The sequence below is a fragment of the Lepisosteus platostomus genome, unplaced genomic scaffold (assembly GCF_059453375.1).
Source record: "Lepisosteus platostomus isolate fLepPlt1 unplaced genomic scaffold, fLepPlt1.hap1 Scaffold_47_H1, whole genome shotgun sequence".
Lineage (NCBI taxonomy): Eukaryota > Metazoa > Chordata > Actinopteri > Semionotiformes > Lepisosteidae > Lepisosteus > Lepisosteus platostomus.
The window spans coordinates 545,542-562,487 of NW_028291667.1; the positions used below are offsets into that span (position 1 = coordinate 545,542).

The 16,946-nt window shown below is 43.1% G+C and overlaps 4 non-coding genes across 4 annotated transcripts; 2 read left to right on the top strand and 2 right to left on the bottom strand.

Moving 5' to 3' along the window:
* The first annotated feature begins 10,411 nt into the window (after nt 1-10,411).
* Nucleotides 10,412-10,553, top strand: LOC148633468 (U4 spliceosomal RNA). The gene has a single exon (XR_015933967.1). It is a non-coding gene; the product is annotated as a U4 spliceosomal RNA (small nuclear RNA).
* Nucleotides 10,554-12,461: 1,908 nt separating this feature from the next.
* Nucleotides 12,462-12,625, bottom strand: LOC148633469 (U1 spliceosomal RNA). Its single transcript, XR_015933976.1, has one exon. It is a non-coding gene; the product is annotated as a U1 spliceosomal RNA (small nuclear RNA).
* A 1,685-nt stretch (nt 12,626-14,310) lies between these two features.
* trnas-uga (transfer RNA serine (anticodon UGA)) lies at nt 14,311-14,392 on the top strand. Its single transcript has one exon. It is a non-coding gene; the product is annotated as a tRNA-Ser (tRNA).
* A 1,558-nt stretch (nt 14,393-15,950) lies between these two features.
* Nucleotides 15,951-16,023, bottom strand: trnar-ucg (transfer RNA arginine (anticodon UCG)). Its single transcript has one exon. It is a non-coding gene; the product is annotated as a tRNA-Arg (tRNA).
* Nucleotides 16,024-16,946: the final 923 nt, after the last annotated feature.

Here is a 16,946-nt window from a genome sequence, read left to right on the forward strand (position 1 = left end):
TACAAAAGAACACAAAAGTTGAACATGTAACACTGGGGCAAGGGAATGACAAAACAAGGAAGAACACACAAACAAATGAAAGAACAAAGAAACTAATGTAAACCAACAAAACAACAAAGCCGAAGCTATACCAAAATACACAAACACAAAGCAAAACAAACCAACAAACGAAGCCGAAGCAATAACAAGAAGCAAAGCGAAGCAAAGCGAAAACCAAAACCAAACGGGACCGAAGTCAAACGAAAGGCCTCTTCTTTCTGAAAGCCTCCATGTTATATAGTGAATAAGATGTGTTCTGATTGGCTGAGGGCTGTTTGATGATGACATCATATTGAAACTGTGGTGTGATGGTTGACATTGTTTGACATAACAGAAAAAACACACACAGAACACACACTGGGACGTAACACCCCCACCCATAAAAACAAACATCTAATGTTTGGACAATGAAGACAAAACCAATCAAACAATATGCTATACTCTACCCCCAGCCAGGTCATTTCCAAGAATAAGAGTTACTCCATTAACAGGTAGCGAAGGACATACCCCAACTCTAACAAATCCAGTAACTAAACCACATTGTAGATGTACACAGTGTAAAGGCACTTTCATAAAACCCATTTCGATGCCTTGAACTAATACACTCGAACCACAGAAAGATTTATCAGACAAAGGCAGTGCATCCACAACAATAAATGACTGGGCTGCTCCACTATCTCTAAATATTTGAATTGTTTTCTGGTCTTCTGGTTTACCTTGTAGCGGCGAGGCTTATTAATAAGAAATAATTAAGTGTTTCTGAGCTTTCCCAAATTATTTCTCTGTTCATCTCTGTGGTGCAGCCACAGAGAAACTATTCATGCAAGCTGATATAAGGTTTGATTAGGACAGCTCCCAAAGGGGGATGCACTTAGCTAAGCCTGGCTATCATGATCAATGGTCATCCATTGGTGCCTATCTGTCTAGGGAGTGCCAGTTGGACATCTGGACTGCATTCCTAAGTGTCAGGAGTAAGTGACTCATATCTCACCTTGATCAACCAATCAGGGACTGGTAGGGCCGAGTAACCCACATGGGACTCTGATGCCCATGGAACTTTCAACCAATCAATGAGCTGAAGTTCCTCCAGGTAAAAACAGGCAACACAGAGAGCCTGAGAGATTCAACAAGATTCGGCTTCAGTAAGATTCAGTAAGATTCTGGAGAGGATTCTGTGGACTGTTCTAAAGGGAATTCAAAGGAGAATTCCAGGGCAGGACGGCCCAGGAGCAGAAGGATCCCAAGGGCAGGACATTCTCGCAGCGCGCCTCCTGACCATCCTGAGACTCAGCCCGGACAACCACGGAACGGCCAGTGTGTCCGAGTGCCAGAACTTTCCTTTGTTCTAAGAGTCTAGAGCGGAGGTTGCCAGAGACTAACCAGAGGATCCACTCGAGGTTAGCACCAGCAGCAAGCCTCGTGAACAGGTCGGAACTGTGGACAGCTGAATCACTATTCAGAACTAGCTCTTCATCAGGAACGAACAGGTCCTCTTCCTGACTTGCTGGGACCCACAGTCATCTTTTCTCCTGTGCACAAACTTTGCTAGTTAAAGCCAACAGTGAGCATCAGCAGCGCATCGTTGCAAGCCGCACATCACAGCCTGGCACCGAGCCAGAGAGCGCGGATTTGACAGCAACAGCCTGCAACTGTTTCTTTGTGCCCGCAGGAGATCTGAATCCCCAGAAATTGGATGAGTATTCAACTTCAATGCATTACAGCTCGAGAATTCAATTGTTATCCCAACCAGTTGATATCAATTTATTTCCTAAGAGTTATGTACTTGTTTTGAGTATCTAATGTAGAAGTTGTAACCAAGTTCAATTACGAAACGGTATAAATGAATGATATACTGAACGTATGTCCTCTTGATATGTGTAACACTTAGTAACTGACTGAATATATACCTTTTGTATTCTGATAACCCTCTCGATAAGATCTGTTAGGTTTACATGCATATTCTATGTATTAATAAATGTATCCTCGTGTATTAGTACCTGTGTGTGTGCGTTGTTTGAGTTATGTCGCATGGTTGGATTCTAAAGCCATCAAAAGAATCAACTTTGTGATTTACTGCTACAATTAATAATTGTCTCAGTAAATGCCCAAACCCTACAGAACTGGTGCCTTCAGAGAGCCACTATGATTACATATTTGGCGTCCCTGAGCCGGTTTTCTTACAACCTGTTAGCGAAATGAATCCTTCCATAATAAATGGTTCATAACTAGGGTCAGGGAGACTGTTTTCACTAGACAAAGGAATAGCAGAACGGGAGACAGTCTTAACAAACCCAGCACTCTTAGGATGTTGCTGTTGCTGCTGCTTATGTTTTAGGGCCAAACAATCTGCAATTATATGACCTCTCTTGTGACAATAAAAACATTCACGCTCCTCTTTAAGACGTGAGGAACTAGTTTTTACTGGGGGAGACTGAGACTGGGAACTTAGAGTAGACAAAGTCTTCTCCGCACGCACAGACATGAAAACATTCTTATGAGTGAGCACGAACTCATCTGCCAAAACAGCGGCTTGCGATAAAGTAGTTACTTTTTGCTCATTCAAATACACAACAATGCGTTCAGGCAAACAGTTCTTAAATTCCTCTAAGAGCATTAACTCACGCAATGAGTTAAAGTCACTCACTTTACTGGCTACAACCCATTTATCAAAGAGAGTGCCCTTCTCTCTAGCAAATTCAACAAATGTCTGGTCTGACACTTTACGATGATTTCTGAAGCGTTGTCTATATGCCTCAGGAACTAATTCATAAGCCCGTAAGATAGCAGCTTTCACAGTATTGTAATTCAAACTTTCTTCTAAAGAAAGTGTAGAACAAACTTCCTGAGCTTTGCCCACTAATCTACACTGCAAAAGCAGTGACCAAACCTCCTTAGGCCAACGAAGTGATGTGGCAATTCGCTCGAATGCACCAAAGTACGAATCAACTTCCGTCTCCCTAAACAGAGGTACTAAAGCAATGTGCTTACTTACATCAAAGGTGGTAGAGAGTGGATCTTGCAAAGGAGACATGCTAGAGGCCTCGGAGTGGGTCGGCTGCACAGCAGGAGCATTCTTTCGTGCTTCTAGCTCAAGCTGTCGGAGCTTAACCTCTTTCTCCGCCTTGATCTCCATCTTACGAATTGCAAGGCGCAATTCAAATTCTGCCTGGCGTACTTGGGCTTTTTCCTCCATGTGCAAGCGGGCCAAATGAACTTTCAGGCGAGTATCGCTTTTTGACCCGGTGGAGACCGGAGAGAACGGTTCAAAGGGAGGCAAGGTGGCCTTGACCTCAGCCTCCACTAAGTCTTCAGCCACCCCCTGCACCTCGTCCTGTTCTTCCACCACCATAGCAGGTTTAGCACCAGCCCCAGGAGAACCGGCGTACCTGCTCGTTAATGCAATGACCTCTAACTCTACCAATCTATCCATCACAGGTCTCTTGACGTCCCTTTTAAGAGCTTGCGTCGAAACCTGAATCTGGAAGTAATCAGCAATTTGGAGCAATTCGTCCTTCCTACACTTATCCAGCTGCTCAAAGGAAGGTTCCTCCACAAACTTTCGCAAATCAAAAGTAGCCATAACTACAGTACCTTGCCAAAACACAATCCACAAATCAAAATCCTGTACCAACACCAAAATTCTGCAACACAAAAAAAAATCCTTAGGACGGGAATTTGATATCCCGGACGAGCCCCCAATAATGTTACGACCCCAAGTGTCTAGGGGAAAAGGGGTGTAACATTTAGGATAATTCTTTTGGAAGCAGATGGGTTTTGGTGAGGGACTAGGAAGCGTGATAAGGGTAAGGAACTAGAGTTTTGCCAAAGAAAAGAAAATAACAAACAAAATGGAGCTGGCTAGGACAGTGAGGGAAAGCTAATCTGACTACAAAAGAAAAACCAGAAACACACGGTCTTCTGCGTCTTCAACACCCTAGTTAACCTGCACTGACTACCCAAAACCATACAAGACAAATGGCACTCACCCGTACTAAACTAGTGTACTAATACAAAATTAACTAAGTGTGTAAGTGTACCCAACAACCTAAACTAACCTTATATACAAAAGTTCACACAAAAATACAAGTGAACCAGGAATACAAATAAGGAAAAACAAGAGTAATCAACAGGACAGGGTACAAAAGAACACATAAGTTGAACATGTAACACCTGGGCAAGGTAAAGACAAATCATGGATGAACACACAAACAAACGAAAGTACAAAGAAACTAACGTAAAACCAACAAAACAACAAAGCCGAAGCTATACGAAAATACACAAACACAAAGCAATACAAACCAACAAACGAAGCCGAAGCAATAACAAGAAGCGAAGCGAAGCGAAGCGAAGCGAAAACCAAAACCAAACAGGACCAAAGTCAAACAAAAGGCCTTTTCTTTCTGAAAGCCTCCATGTTATATAGTGAATAAAATATGTTCTGATTGGCTGAAGGCTGATTGATGATGACATCATATTGAAACAGTGGTGTGATGGTTGGCCAATGGGGAAGGGAGAACAATCAAGGGTCAGCAGTGTGGACATAACAGAAAAACACACAGAACACACACTGGGACGTAACAGTGCCGGCGGGGGGGCGCTCACCCTGAGGTCTGTGCAGGTCCCAATGCCCCAGCATAGTGACGGAGAAGCTGTGTTATAAAAGGGTGCTGTCCTTTGGATGAGATGTAAAACCGAGGTCACAGCGCTCTGTGGTCATTAAAAATGACCACCAAAACCTTTGACAAAAGCTCTTGGTAATTGATGGTCTTCAATAATGCTCCTCCTTTAGGTACATTTTAAATCAGCTGAAGAATGCTGTGAAATGGGGGGGCACTTCAGGCCAGTGTAGGATTTGGGTTACAAGAACCATGAAACTGCATGAGAAAGCCCGTACACTGAATTACACAGCTTTCTATTCAAAGGAGGACAAAAGAAATTCCCTGAGTTCGATTTTTTGCAGCACAGAGAGGACCACTGTTGTGAGGCCGGTTAGCTCAGTGGGTTAAAGCGTGGTGCTAGTGACGCCAAGGTTGTGGGTTCGAGCCCTGTACGGGCCAGGTCCATTTCTCCTCTCTTACCAAAGCTGTTAGGTTCCTTTCCGTGGTGAGATGGGTTGTCATGCAACACTGCCACATAGTGCCGACAGACAATTAAATGACAAAAATGAAGAGAGTTAAAGCAGCTGGAGAGGTTCTCTTACAACTTTTGAGCTGACACAGTTTTGGAAAATGTTTCCTTCACGCTGCACTGTACCACATAGGCAGCCAAGAGTCTCCAAAACAAAACAGAATTGACAGTCATATAATGTCCATTAACCCCGGTTTTAAACGCAGCATCATGTCAGCCATCATAAGAATATGAGTCCAATATTTTAGAATATAGTCAGAATGACTTCTAACCTTACCTGTGGTGTCTTTAATCCCTATTGCTCAATGCATGGTGTACGTACTGCATACATGTGTCTTGAGAATGAGGAATGGGCCCCTGAGACAGTCATTTACCTGTTTCACAAATGATCGTATTTTACTAGAGATTCTGTTTGGGATTCAGATGTGCATTCGGACAGCAATCCCTTTCAAGAAATGATACGTTCTGGATGAGGTCAGTGGTGCTGGAACACTGTAGTTAGGATGTGTTTGCAGTGATTGTGTGTCCCCTGCTTCAACGCAGTGATATATAGATGTGCTCCTGTAATTTATTGGTACATGCCCAGGGCAGTAAGCAGTCTGAGGATTTATTTCCAGACGGCATAGAGCAGTGAAGCAGTGAAGTAGTGCAACACACTGGATCATTATATTATTAGAATCTATTCTACTTAAATTATTACATTATACACAATTTGAGTTCATTTTAAAAAGTAAAAGGTAATGAAAGGAATGCATTTTCATAAGAAAGATAATACCGATATGCATGTGATAATCTTCCTTATATCATGTAGTGCGTCATTTGGACACTTTGTGGGCTTGAAATACAAAGAAAATCATGTTCTATGATACAAGATAAATACAAAACTTAAGCTTTTATTTTAATTAGATTTGTTTATAAAGCATAAGCAATCATTTATTACATTAATATATCTGAAAATAACATTTTAGCATCATATTATTACATACAGGTCTCTAGCTTCAACACAGTGCTATATATATATATATGCTCAGTGATTTATTGGTACATGCCCAGGGCAACAATCAGAATGAGGATTGATTTCCAGACGGGCTACAGGTAGTGTTGTGAAATACTTCAACACACTGGATCGCAGATTTAGACCCCCTGCACTCTTACTCCTTAAAAACCAAGGAAATGAAGATATGTAGCAATCACATTGTAACAGGGGTGACAGTGACTTAATGCTTATACTAGTGGACTTCTGGTACCTTTAGGGTACGGTGTTCCCTGAAGGGCTCTCAAACCCCGCATTTCAGATGCCTAGCTGTATCGCTGATGTGTTGCACCTCAGAATCACTTTTAAACCTTACCTCTGGTATCTTTAATCCCTATTGCTCAACGCATGGTGAAAGTATTGCATAAATGTGTCTGAAAATGAGCAATGGGCACCTGAGAGACTCATTTGCCTGTTTCACAAATGATCATATTTGACTAGAGATTCTGTTTGGGATTCAGTTGTGCATTCTGACAGCAATCCCTTTCAAAAAACGATACATTCTGGATGAGGTCAAAGGTGCAGGAACACTGTATTTAGGATGTGTTTGCTCTTATTCTGTGTCTCTAGCTTCAACACAGTGATATATATATATATGCTCACTGATTTTTTGGTACATGCCCAGGGCAATAATCATTATGAGGATTTATTTCCAAATGTGCTAGGGTTAGTGTTGTGAAATACTTCAACACACTGGATCGCAGGTTTAAACCCCCTGCACTCTTACTCCTTAAAAACCAACAAATGCAGATATGTAGCAATCATATTGTCGCAGACACTCATTTGCCTGTTTCACAAATGATCATATTTTACTAGAGATTATGTTTGGGATACGGGTGTGCATTCTGACAGCAATCTCTTTCAAAAAATGATTTTACCTTATCGCGGCATTGCCATTCTTGCCTCTTTGGACAATATCTCCATCTTGTGGTCGTTGTTGGTAATGTCTAGACAATATCTCCATCCTGTGGTCGTTGTTGGTAATGTCTTCTTATGCCCTTTTTTTATTTCAATTCTCTATTAGTTGATTCTAGAATCTCTACAATGGAGTTGAAAACATCAGTTTTATAGCAGACAATATGACATTATTTATAGTCCAATTAGAAACTTATTACCCTGTTTTTAACATAATAACACATTAAAATTGATTAAAACTAAGTTTGGAACACCAGGGAACATAACAAATGATTTTAGGAAAACCATGAGGTTCTCTGTGTCCGATGCCTGCAAGGGGAGAAAGCTAGAATCCTTTGATTTTTTCAAAATTTGAAAATAAACATCATTTAACAACAGCTTTCATTCCTAGGAGTGAAAAACAACCATTTTTGAAGACATATTAGTTTCTAAAACACTACAATAAAGTTAAAAACATCCGTTTTATGTTACATTATTTTGTGTGAAATTTGTCATTTTTTGCACTATTTTTAATAAAATCTCTAATTAAAAGTGATTAAAATTAAGTTTGGAACAACAAGGAACACAAAAAAAAAAGATTTTAAGGAAAAAAATGATGTCTTCTGTGCCAGGTGCCTGCAAGGGGAGAAAGCTAGAATCCTACCCAGGCTCCTGGAGCTCTGTCCTGGCTAAAGGAGGGTGAATCCATCCCCTTCAAAGCTCCATGAAAAAATGATATTTTTAAATTTGAAAAAAAACATTACAGAACAACATCTCTTGGTCCACAGAGTGCAAAAATCCAACTTTGAAGAAAATCCATTGACTGATCCCCGAATTCTGAAGTTTCTTCGCATGATATAGGGCTTGCAACCACTTTCTGGAAAATGATAAAAATGCCAAAAATGAAAAAAAAGTTATCAATTCTAGAGCCTAAGAGGAAAACAAGACAAATGTATATCTCCAAAAAATGTTATGTGCTTCAGAAGAGCCCAGGAAAGTTTTTTGCATACATGAAACCACGCCCGTTTGCACGTAAGCAGACATGGTTGCACACACGACTGCAAGAAAGCACGCGTGCATGCGAAGTCATCCTGTTGAGCATTTGAGAAGCCGCACCACGCCGCACTTGAAATAGCTCTTACATTAGTGGTAGACGCAGGAATCGCCTTTTTATTTACGCTCTTACCAACGCGATGGAAAGCAAAACAAAGCAAAGCAGAGCAAAACAAAACGAACAAACGAAAACCCTCACGTCCAGCACTTGCATATAACGCCGTTACGTGCACCCCCAACATTCTTCTTTGCGCATCTGTGAAAGGTAAACTCTTGAGCAAACTCTGAACCAGCTCTAAGGAAACTAATCCGATTAGACGTTACTTTGACTCATCTTTTTACGCTCAGTGCTGGATTACTCAAACTCCAGCTAGGGTTAGGGTTAGCATTCCCACGCTACTTAGACACTTTGTTTACGCTCAGTGCTGGATTTTGGGAACTTCAGGACGAGTGGGAATTTTCTCCTATCTGTCCATTCTGTTTTGTTTTGGAGAGTCTTGGCTGCCTATGTTGTACAGTGCAGCGTGAAGGAAACATTTTCCAAAACTGTGTCGGCTCAAAAGTTGTAAGAAAACCTCTCCAGCTGCTTTAACTCTCTTCATTTTTGTCATTTAATGTGACACTCGATGTATAACTGGAGCCTCACATATGCAAATGGTGAGGCTCCAGTTCGATACCCAGTTCAACACCACTTTACAGTAAATGACAAAAGCATGGCAGACTGTGCCGGACCGGCAGATAACTCTTGTCTGTCGGCACTATGTGGCAGCGTTGCACGACAACTCATCTCACCACGGAAAGGAACCTAACAGCTTTGGTAAAAGAGGAGGAAAGGACCTGGCCCGTACGAGGCTCAAACCCACGACCGTGGCGTTATTAGCACCACGATCTAACCAACTGAGCTAACCGGCCTCACAACAGTGGCCCTCTCTGTGCTGCAAAAAATCGAACTCAGGGAATTTCTTTTGTCCTCCTTTGAATAGAAAGCCGTGTAATTCAGTGTACGGGCTTTCTCGTGCAGTTTCATGGTTCTTGTAACCCAAATCCTACACTGGCCTGAAGTGCCCCCCCATTTCACAGCATTTTTCAGCTGATTTAAAATGTACCTAAAGGAGAAGCATTATTGAAGACCATCAATTACCAAGAGCTTTTGTCAAAGGTTTTGGTGGTCATTTTTAATGACCACAGTGCGCTGTGACCTCGGTTTTACATCTCATCCAAAAGACAGCACCCTTTTACAACACAGCTTCTCCGTCACTATATTGGGACATTGGGACCCGCACAGACCTCAGGGTGAGCACCCCCCCACTGGCACCATTAACACCGCTTCCAGCTGGAAGCTTTGTTTTTCCCTGTAGCTCACCCTCATCCAGGTACTGACCTGGCTAACACCTGCTTAGCTTCAGTGGGTTTTCAGTTGCAAGTTGCAAGGGGATGCAAGTGATGGAGCCGCTCGCTGCAATAGCCACTGCATTGGCCGGGAATCGAACCCCAGCCTCCCGCATAGCGGGCGAGAATTCTACCACTGAACCACCAATGCCCAATGCCAGTACCTTCAAAAAAGACGCTTTTTTGGTGCTCTGTTCAAAAAGCATCGACATCTGCTTCCAGCTGCAAAATGCCATCCCCGGAAGCTGAAGAATTTATTTATTTAGACACCGCTCAGAATCCCCTGTAAGATTATCCCTCAATTCCGTTGTGCAGTGCTTTACCTCGTTCAAAAGGCATCTCTTTCCTAGTCACATTCCAAGGCTCATCGAACCCGTGCTGTTTCCTCCAGCGGTATAGTATTGCAGTAAGACAGCACGATGCCTGCAAGACTATGTCACGCTAAACGCCACAGATAGTGTTTGTCCGTTCGTGTCAGTCCTGCAGCCATGGGAAGTGGGACACAAACATGCTGCAATGCTTTCAGGACGTTAGGATTTGTTTATGCAACATCCGAGAAGAGTACTTGTGGCTTGAATGTGAACTGTACGTGCCCGCCCCCTTTCCTCTGCAGTGCATGAGTTCCTCCTGGCATGCCCTTCGTCATTGTTCTGTCATCTTGTATTTAAAGGGTTGTATTTCTGCTGCTGAAAATAAGCAACGGTTTTCTCACAACGCCCTTTGTTCCTGACGGAGCCCTTGTCTGTCATGAAATTCTTCAAAACCTCAAGCTAGAAGAAGAAGAAGACGACAAATATGAAGCATTATAGCAACGACATGCCATGAGACGATCGATAACGATTTCCATAGGATCCCCGCGGTTGCCTGGCAACCGTCAGCTTTGCGCATTGGCAGTATCATAGCCTGTGAGGTTTAGCCGAGGCGCGATTTTTGCTAGTTGAAAACTTTTCCCAATACCCCGCTTCCGCCGGTTTGCAATACAATCGGCGAAATCAATTTTTGACAGTCTCGTCAGAGACTGAGCAAGGTGTTTAAAGACAGATTTTGTCATAGTGACATAATGGTAGAAAGAAACGAGCTTCCCAGTGGGCAAAAGCCGTATAATATACGTCTATTAAACGCATACCTTAGACATCTAAATGTGGTCTGCAATTCATCTAGAATGAAATTCTAATATACGTCTACTGTTATACGTCAATTATACGTCTATGATTAGATGTTCATTATACGTAAATGGTTGGAGTTCTATTATACGGATAAATTCAGAGGACTATTATACATATATGGTAGGTGTTACAGATAACTTTAGAGGACTATTATACGTATATGGGTAGAGGTCTATTATACATCAAAGATAGGTTTTACAGGTGTAGAAACTAGTAAATCAAGCCAATGATTAGGTTTAGAAATTTATTCTGAAAATACACATTCACACCTGAAACATATGTATTTCAAATTATACATTGTATACAATCAATCAACAATCAACATATGGGCAATAATCATAAAAAACACAACTAGTCTTAAACTTCAGCTTCAAATTCTGGTAACATGGCAATATACAGTATAGTAACGACAAACACAAACTAATTACATTAACACACTAACTCAAAACCACATTTTGATTCAAATATACATTTTAAAATGTACAACTTCTATATTTCCAAGAAAAAAAAATATTACAATGGAAGTTAAGACGATTTTTGTCCACTATTTGCAAACCCTGTCTAATTGTCCTAACAGTTAGAACCAAAAACCTATTATTTTCAGTGTCCAGATCTCCTGGCCCCCTGCCTTGCATATGCATTCTTCAAGTAACACATGGCGTGCTCCTTTATTTCTTTTTCTGTTGATGTAGGGTGGGACTTCAGCACCGCAGCTAGGAGAAAATTATATAATATTACTTCCCAAATAAATGATGATTAATATCTTCTTTAGTATAATCTAAAAAATGAATGGTTTACTGAGCTCAAAGCTGAAATAAATGTATAAAATTTGGCTTGCATCATAGCAGTTGAGCAATAAAGTCTGTCCTAATTAAAGAGTACCCAAAGTTTGAAAGTACAACATAGAATAAGAAAAGAGAAACGGCAAAACGATTTTGTGTCATCTTCCCCATTCACACTATTTTTATGTGCCATTTTTTGCTTATTCACGTACTATTTTAATCAAAATAATATTAAGAAAGATCTGTATGTATTCAGATAGTATTATTATTGTTCATACTTGCTCGTCAAAAGAGGATTGCTGAGATATTTGCGGATATACTTCTACGTTTGAAAAACGTGACCAACGAATACTAGCAATGCATTGTGGTATATAACCGGAAAATATGCTGGGTTGAATATTTTCTCAATGTATGCGTTTATTAATGTTGTCGATATTATGGTTGAAATTTAACATTGATAATACATTGCGGCTATGTGCCCCCTGCTATGAGGTATGCTATGTGCCCCCTGCTATCCTCTAAATCTGCAAATGAAGATGAGTCGATAAACCACTCGTTTTTCGTATAACTAGACATATATTCATTTGTTACCGATTTCATTCATTGAGCACGGATACAATAGAGGTACAGCCATTCACTGTTTGACATGTCTGCACTGGTACAGAACCGAGCAATCAGAAAACGGGTGAAACTGTCTTTAGACTCAGCATACAGTACCGAGGCCCCCCATGACCAAATAAAGGCTAACCTCGATAATCAGCCTAAAGAACGCAGACTACAGCAAAACGACTGACTTTGAAAAGGGAATGAACGTCCAGAAAGAGTAGTGGAACTAGCTTGAGATGCTTCTCCGGACCCCTAACTAAAAGCCAGCGAGAACCAGCAGCGGCGTCCACTCCTGTCGAACCGGGATCCTTCCGCAGCCACGCAGCTCGTGGTGTCCTAACCCTCCCGTATCTGATTTTGGACCAAGCACATCAGGGGAGAGCGCGAACGCAGTCCCCCACTACCAGAAATTATGCAGTCGAGATTCCCACATTTGGGGAATTCGCAGGGGTCAGCACAGCCGGAGTGCAATGGCCAAGCCTCGCCCTGGGTGAACCTCCTTCTTGATCAAGGTATCTCCCCTGCCAGGTAAGTATGAGTTAAACAGGCCCCTGCAAGCGGCCCGCACCCACAGCACAAATCGCGCAGTCTAGGCCACCTCCTCGCCCCGCACGCCACCGCCTCCTGCTGGGCCCACTCTTTCACACACTCACACGCCACACTAACACTCAAAAGTGTGGGCAAAACGAGAAAACGAGCGCGCCGTTTCCTACACATCTGCAGTCGCCGTTGCGCATTCGCAGCATGTCCCGGGATGCAATTCGGCCTCATTTGCATAACTCCAGACCGGCAGATCGCCACGCAAGCTCGCGACGTGCGCCTGCCACACACCGAACAAACCTTTTCAGCAATTTCCAAAAAACGGGCCTGCTCGCCTGCCCACAAGGCTCCGTCTCTTACCTGCTCTCCAGAGCCTGCTGCCTTCTGTGCTTTTCTCTCGGCACCGCTGCAGTGCACACAACTCCTGCAGCGGGAGGGGGGGAGAAAGTTCCCGCGCTCCGCCGCAGGGAAGGCTCGCTCCGTGCGCACACGTCCTTTCGATGCCAGTCCAACAAGTGCTCCGCATTAGCTGCGTCGGGGCTCCGGCGTGTCGCACCTCACCTCACCTCGCACTGCCCCCTCCTTGAATGTCTGCCGCTGGGCATGCCCCGCTCTCCTCCGCCTTATCTTATCGCGTGTGAGCACCGACAATGGCCACAATGCCGGGGAATGGCACCTGTAAAGTGTTAATTGGGGCACAGGAACAGCCCGTCTCGTCTCGGGGGGGCCGCCTTCAGAGACAATACAGCAAACACAGCGGGGCGGGGGAAGAAGACGACACCACACATGCGGGTACATTCAGCTCCGGCGGGATCGAGACATTTGTCGGTCTTTTCAAGTGCCGAGAGCCGAGCAATCCTTCACTTGTATCGTTTCTCCCCGGTGACTAGATCTGGCCCTGCGACTCTCGACTGGGCTCACCCCCGGGGCAGCCCAGCAGGTGTGAGCCTGGCCGGCACCCGGATGGGAGATTCCACCCCGGAAAAGCTCCGGTTGCTGCTGCTCCTGCAAGAGGTGTGACTGGGACCAGTAGGGAGCGCTCACCCTGCGGGCTGTGTGGCTCTCTTACGCCCCAGCCTCCTGATGGCAACACTCTGCTGCACAAACAGGCGCCGTCCTTCGGGATAATTGAAAAGTTCGGGTCATAGCCGATGCAGTGCGTGCTAATTAGAACAGCAACGCTGAGCTCTCAGCACCGTACTGAGCCCAGGTGTTTTTCTAAAGCTGTCAGGTGCAGTTCATTTACAGTACGCCCCGTGTCTCAACGGTAGGACGGAGTCAAATACTGCCTCGACACGCAACAGCATTATAATAAACCGCAGGACTTGAGGGCTGTTCTCTTTCAATGTTCCAAGGCATTCGTAAGAGCGTAGGTCAAGGGCCATTCGTGCATCTCCTGTAACTCGAGTAAAAATGCTATTCAAAGTGCAGTGACTGAAATCGTCGTCCACATGTCTCCGTTGTTGATTTTTTTCTGTCTAAGAAAGTTCTATTTTCATGTCCGAACGGGGAGACTTTATCATTCCAACTTGAAGCCACCCTTAAGTACTCTGAGGTGTGTGTCTGCTTACACGTATGGCGTAAAAGGTTTCTTAAACGGAGAGCGAACTTGAAAAAAGTTGCCGCCGCCTCGCACTCCCTGTTCGATTGTAGCAAGAAGCCAACAGCTGGCGTATTTACTGTAATCGTGGCCGAGTGGTTAAGGCAACAAACTTGAAATCTGTTTGGGTCTCCCTGCGCAGGTTCAAATCCTGCCGACTACGGTGTCCTTTGCATTTGCTCTCGTGCGTGCATGAAAAAGGACCAGCGCTGTTTTGTTTTCGCTGGGACCTTTAACACTCTAAATCGCCTAGACCCACTGCCTTGGAAATCGATTGTTCAGCACCCACGAGTGACGCTTTGCAGCTGGACGCAGATAACGATGCTTTTCTGCAACGAGCTTTCCAGCTGAATTTTCTCGGCAGCTCCATACTGAACCTGTTCTCCATTGCAACATAGCGGAGGCTCGTCACGTCTATAGCAAGGCTGTGTAGGACCGCATACGCCACAGTGACTTGTACACAGACCACATGAAAGGCAAGCAAAATACACTTTTAAAATTCCAAAGACTCACAAGGTCAGAGGAACAGCGATGACCTGAACAGATCTGTTACAGAAGTCTAGGTTGACCTTTTTAGAGCTGTAATTGCATTTTTGTTTAATAGAAGATCAAATCTACTCGCATGTACCAGCACCTTACAGTTTATTGATGTTAATTCTATTTAAGTAATAAGATTGCTAACGATGTTGGACTTTAGCCAGTGTTTTTTAGAACAAATTGCTTACTCTTCTGTAAGGAATACGCAGTACGTGCCTTTGTCAGTCATTGCTCACCATACCTGTAACTTTCTTATCTAACTCACTTCCTCAAATGGTGAAGGTCCACAAACATAAATGAAAAAAAAACCCTTGTTGTAGATGAGGTGCACAAAAAAGCAGCCCCTGATAGTGTATAACACATTTATACTATTGCAGAGACACATGTAACATATATATATATACTGTATATATATATGAAACAGAAATACAAACAGAAACAGGAATCGCTTACTCACCTGGAGAATCTCTGTAGGAATATCTAGCATTTATCAATGGAAATAAAAGCTGCTTTAATACAGTGCATGTTCAAACTCAAAACCTCAGCTGCTGTTCTTGTTTGTTTTGGGACAAATTGCAACTGAGCATCGCATGAGCCGGTACGTACCCTTATCTGTTAGGGAATTTCAAGGGAGGAGTTAGATCAGAATGGGTAGGCTGCAAAACAACAAGTAAAGATTTATTCCAAGATGAAACGTTGTGGCGGTTTTCTTATCTTTTCAGCATGGACTAAACTTTTACGTGTTCCTTATATGCTATATATGTATATATTAGAACCAATGTCGTTCTTAAAAACTAACATGAAATTGTCAGGGACATTCAGCTATATACAAAGACGAGACAGACAAAGTAATAATTCTATATTAACGTGGCCTACATATTGACGCAATGATCGAACTAACTGACATGTTCTGATTCAGATCCCCTGCAGTTCATGCCAATTAGAACAATAGCAATGCTGAGTCCTCCCCACCCTACTGAGCACAAATTCAGCTGCTCTCCAGTTCTGTTCTGCATGTTTTTTCATTGCAATTGAGCTCGGAGCTGGAGATGATCTCCATACAGTTCTGTGTTAACTAGCCCGCACTTGCGTGCTAATTTACGGGTTGTGGCAAATGCTTTTCTATAGTTCATATACATGACGGCAACCTGTTACCGAGGAACCTGAGAGGTTTAAAAGCCTCACGAGCCAGGAAGGACTCGAACCTACAATCTTCTGATGCGAAGTCAGACGCGTTATCCATTACGCCACTGGCCCATAGAACATGCGCTTACACTCCACCACAGAGAGCTCTACACTGCTACCAGTAGTACACTTCCCCATCTAAATTTTCACAGCAAGAAACTTGTGTTTCCTACTATTTTTATCAGGTTTAAAATATCATCTCCTTAAAACAGAAAAAGTGTTGATGTGTCGTGCTGAAATTCCGATTGATTTTGAATTCAAAGAAAAAAGGTTTTCTTCCAAAACACCGTGAAATTCTAACATCTTGCAGACAATAGGTGTATTCCATGTTGAAAAGAGAAGAAAGAAAACCATGGAACCTTTTACAGGTGTGAGGCTTCTTCAGGTGTGAGAAGACCTCATGGCCGAAACGTTGTGTTTCCTTTCGTCTCTTTTCAGCATGCAATAAACCTATTACTTGTTCCTTTGCAGCCGAGGCATGGTGACGTAGCTACCCAGCTGAACATCTTGCAGACTCTACAGTACTTCTCTCCTGTAGAAGTAAAGCAGGGCTTGCTGGGTGAGCTTTTGCTCCGGTAAATTAGGTCACGTGTCATGTTAAATCACTTCTTCTAAACACAACATTTGCTGGTGCTAGCTTTCCCCATGAAAAGAGACATTTCCCTTACAGTACATGACATATCGTTTTTTTTTTCTATCAATAAGTATAGAAATAAAACAAAAGAAAAAATGTTGTCGCCAAAGAATGCAGCTCTGTCGCCTTGGGGAGGTGTCAAGGGCATTGAGCTCCATGAGAAGTGTCAAATAAATGCCATTTCTCATCATTTCTCTTGGCGTCAGTTCTGCTATTAAATGGGAAAGAGACAACGGGCTCAGAGATTATGTTAAGTGCACACCGAGCGCAGATGTGTCCAAGTGTCTGTAAAAGTGCGGTGCTCCCTAGTGGCTTAAAGTGCCTGCCTAGTAAGCAGGCGATCCTGGGTCTGAATACCAGC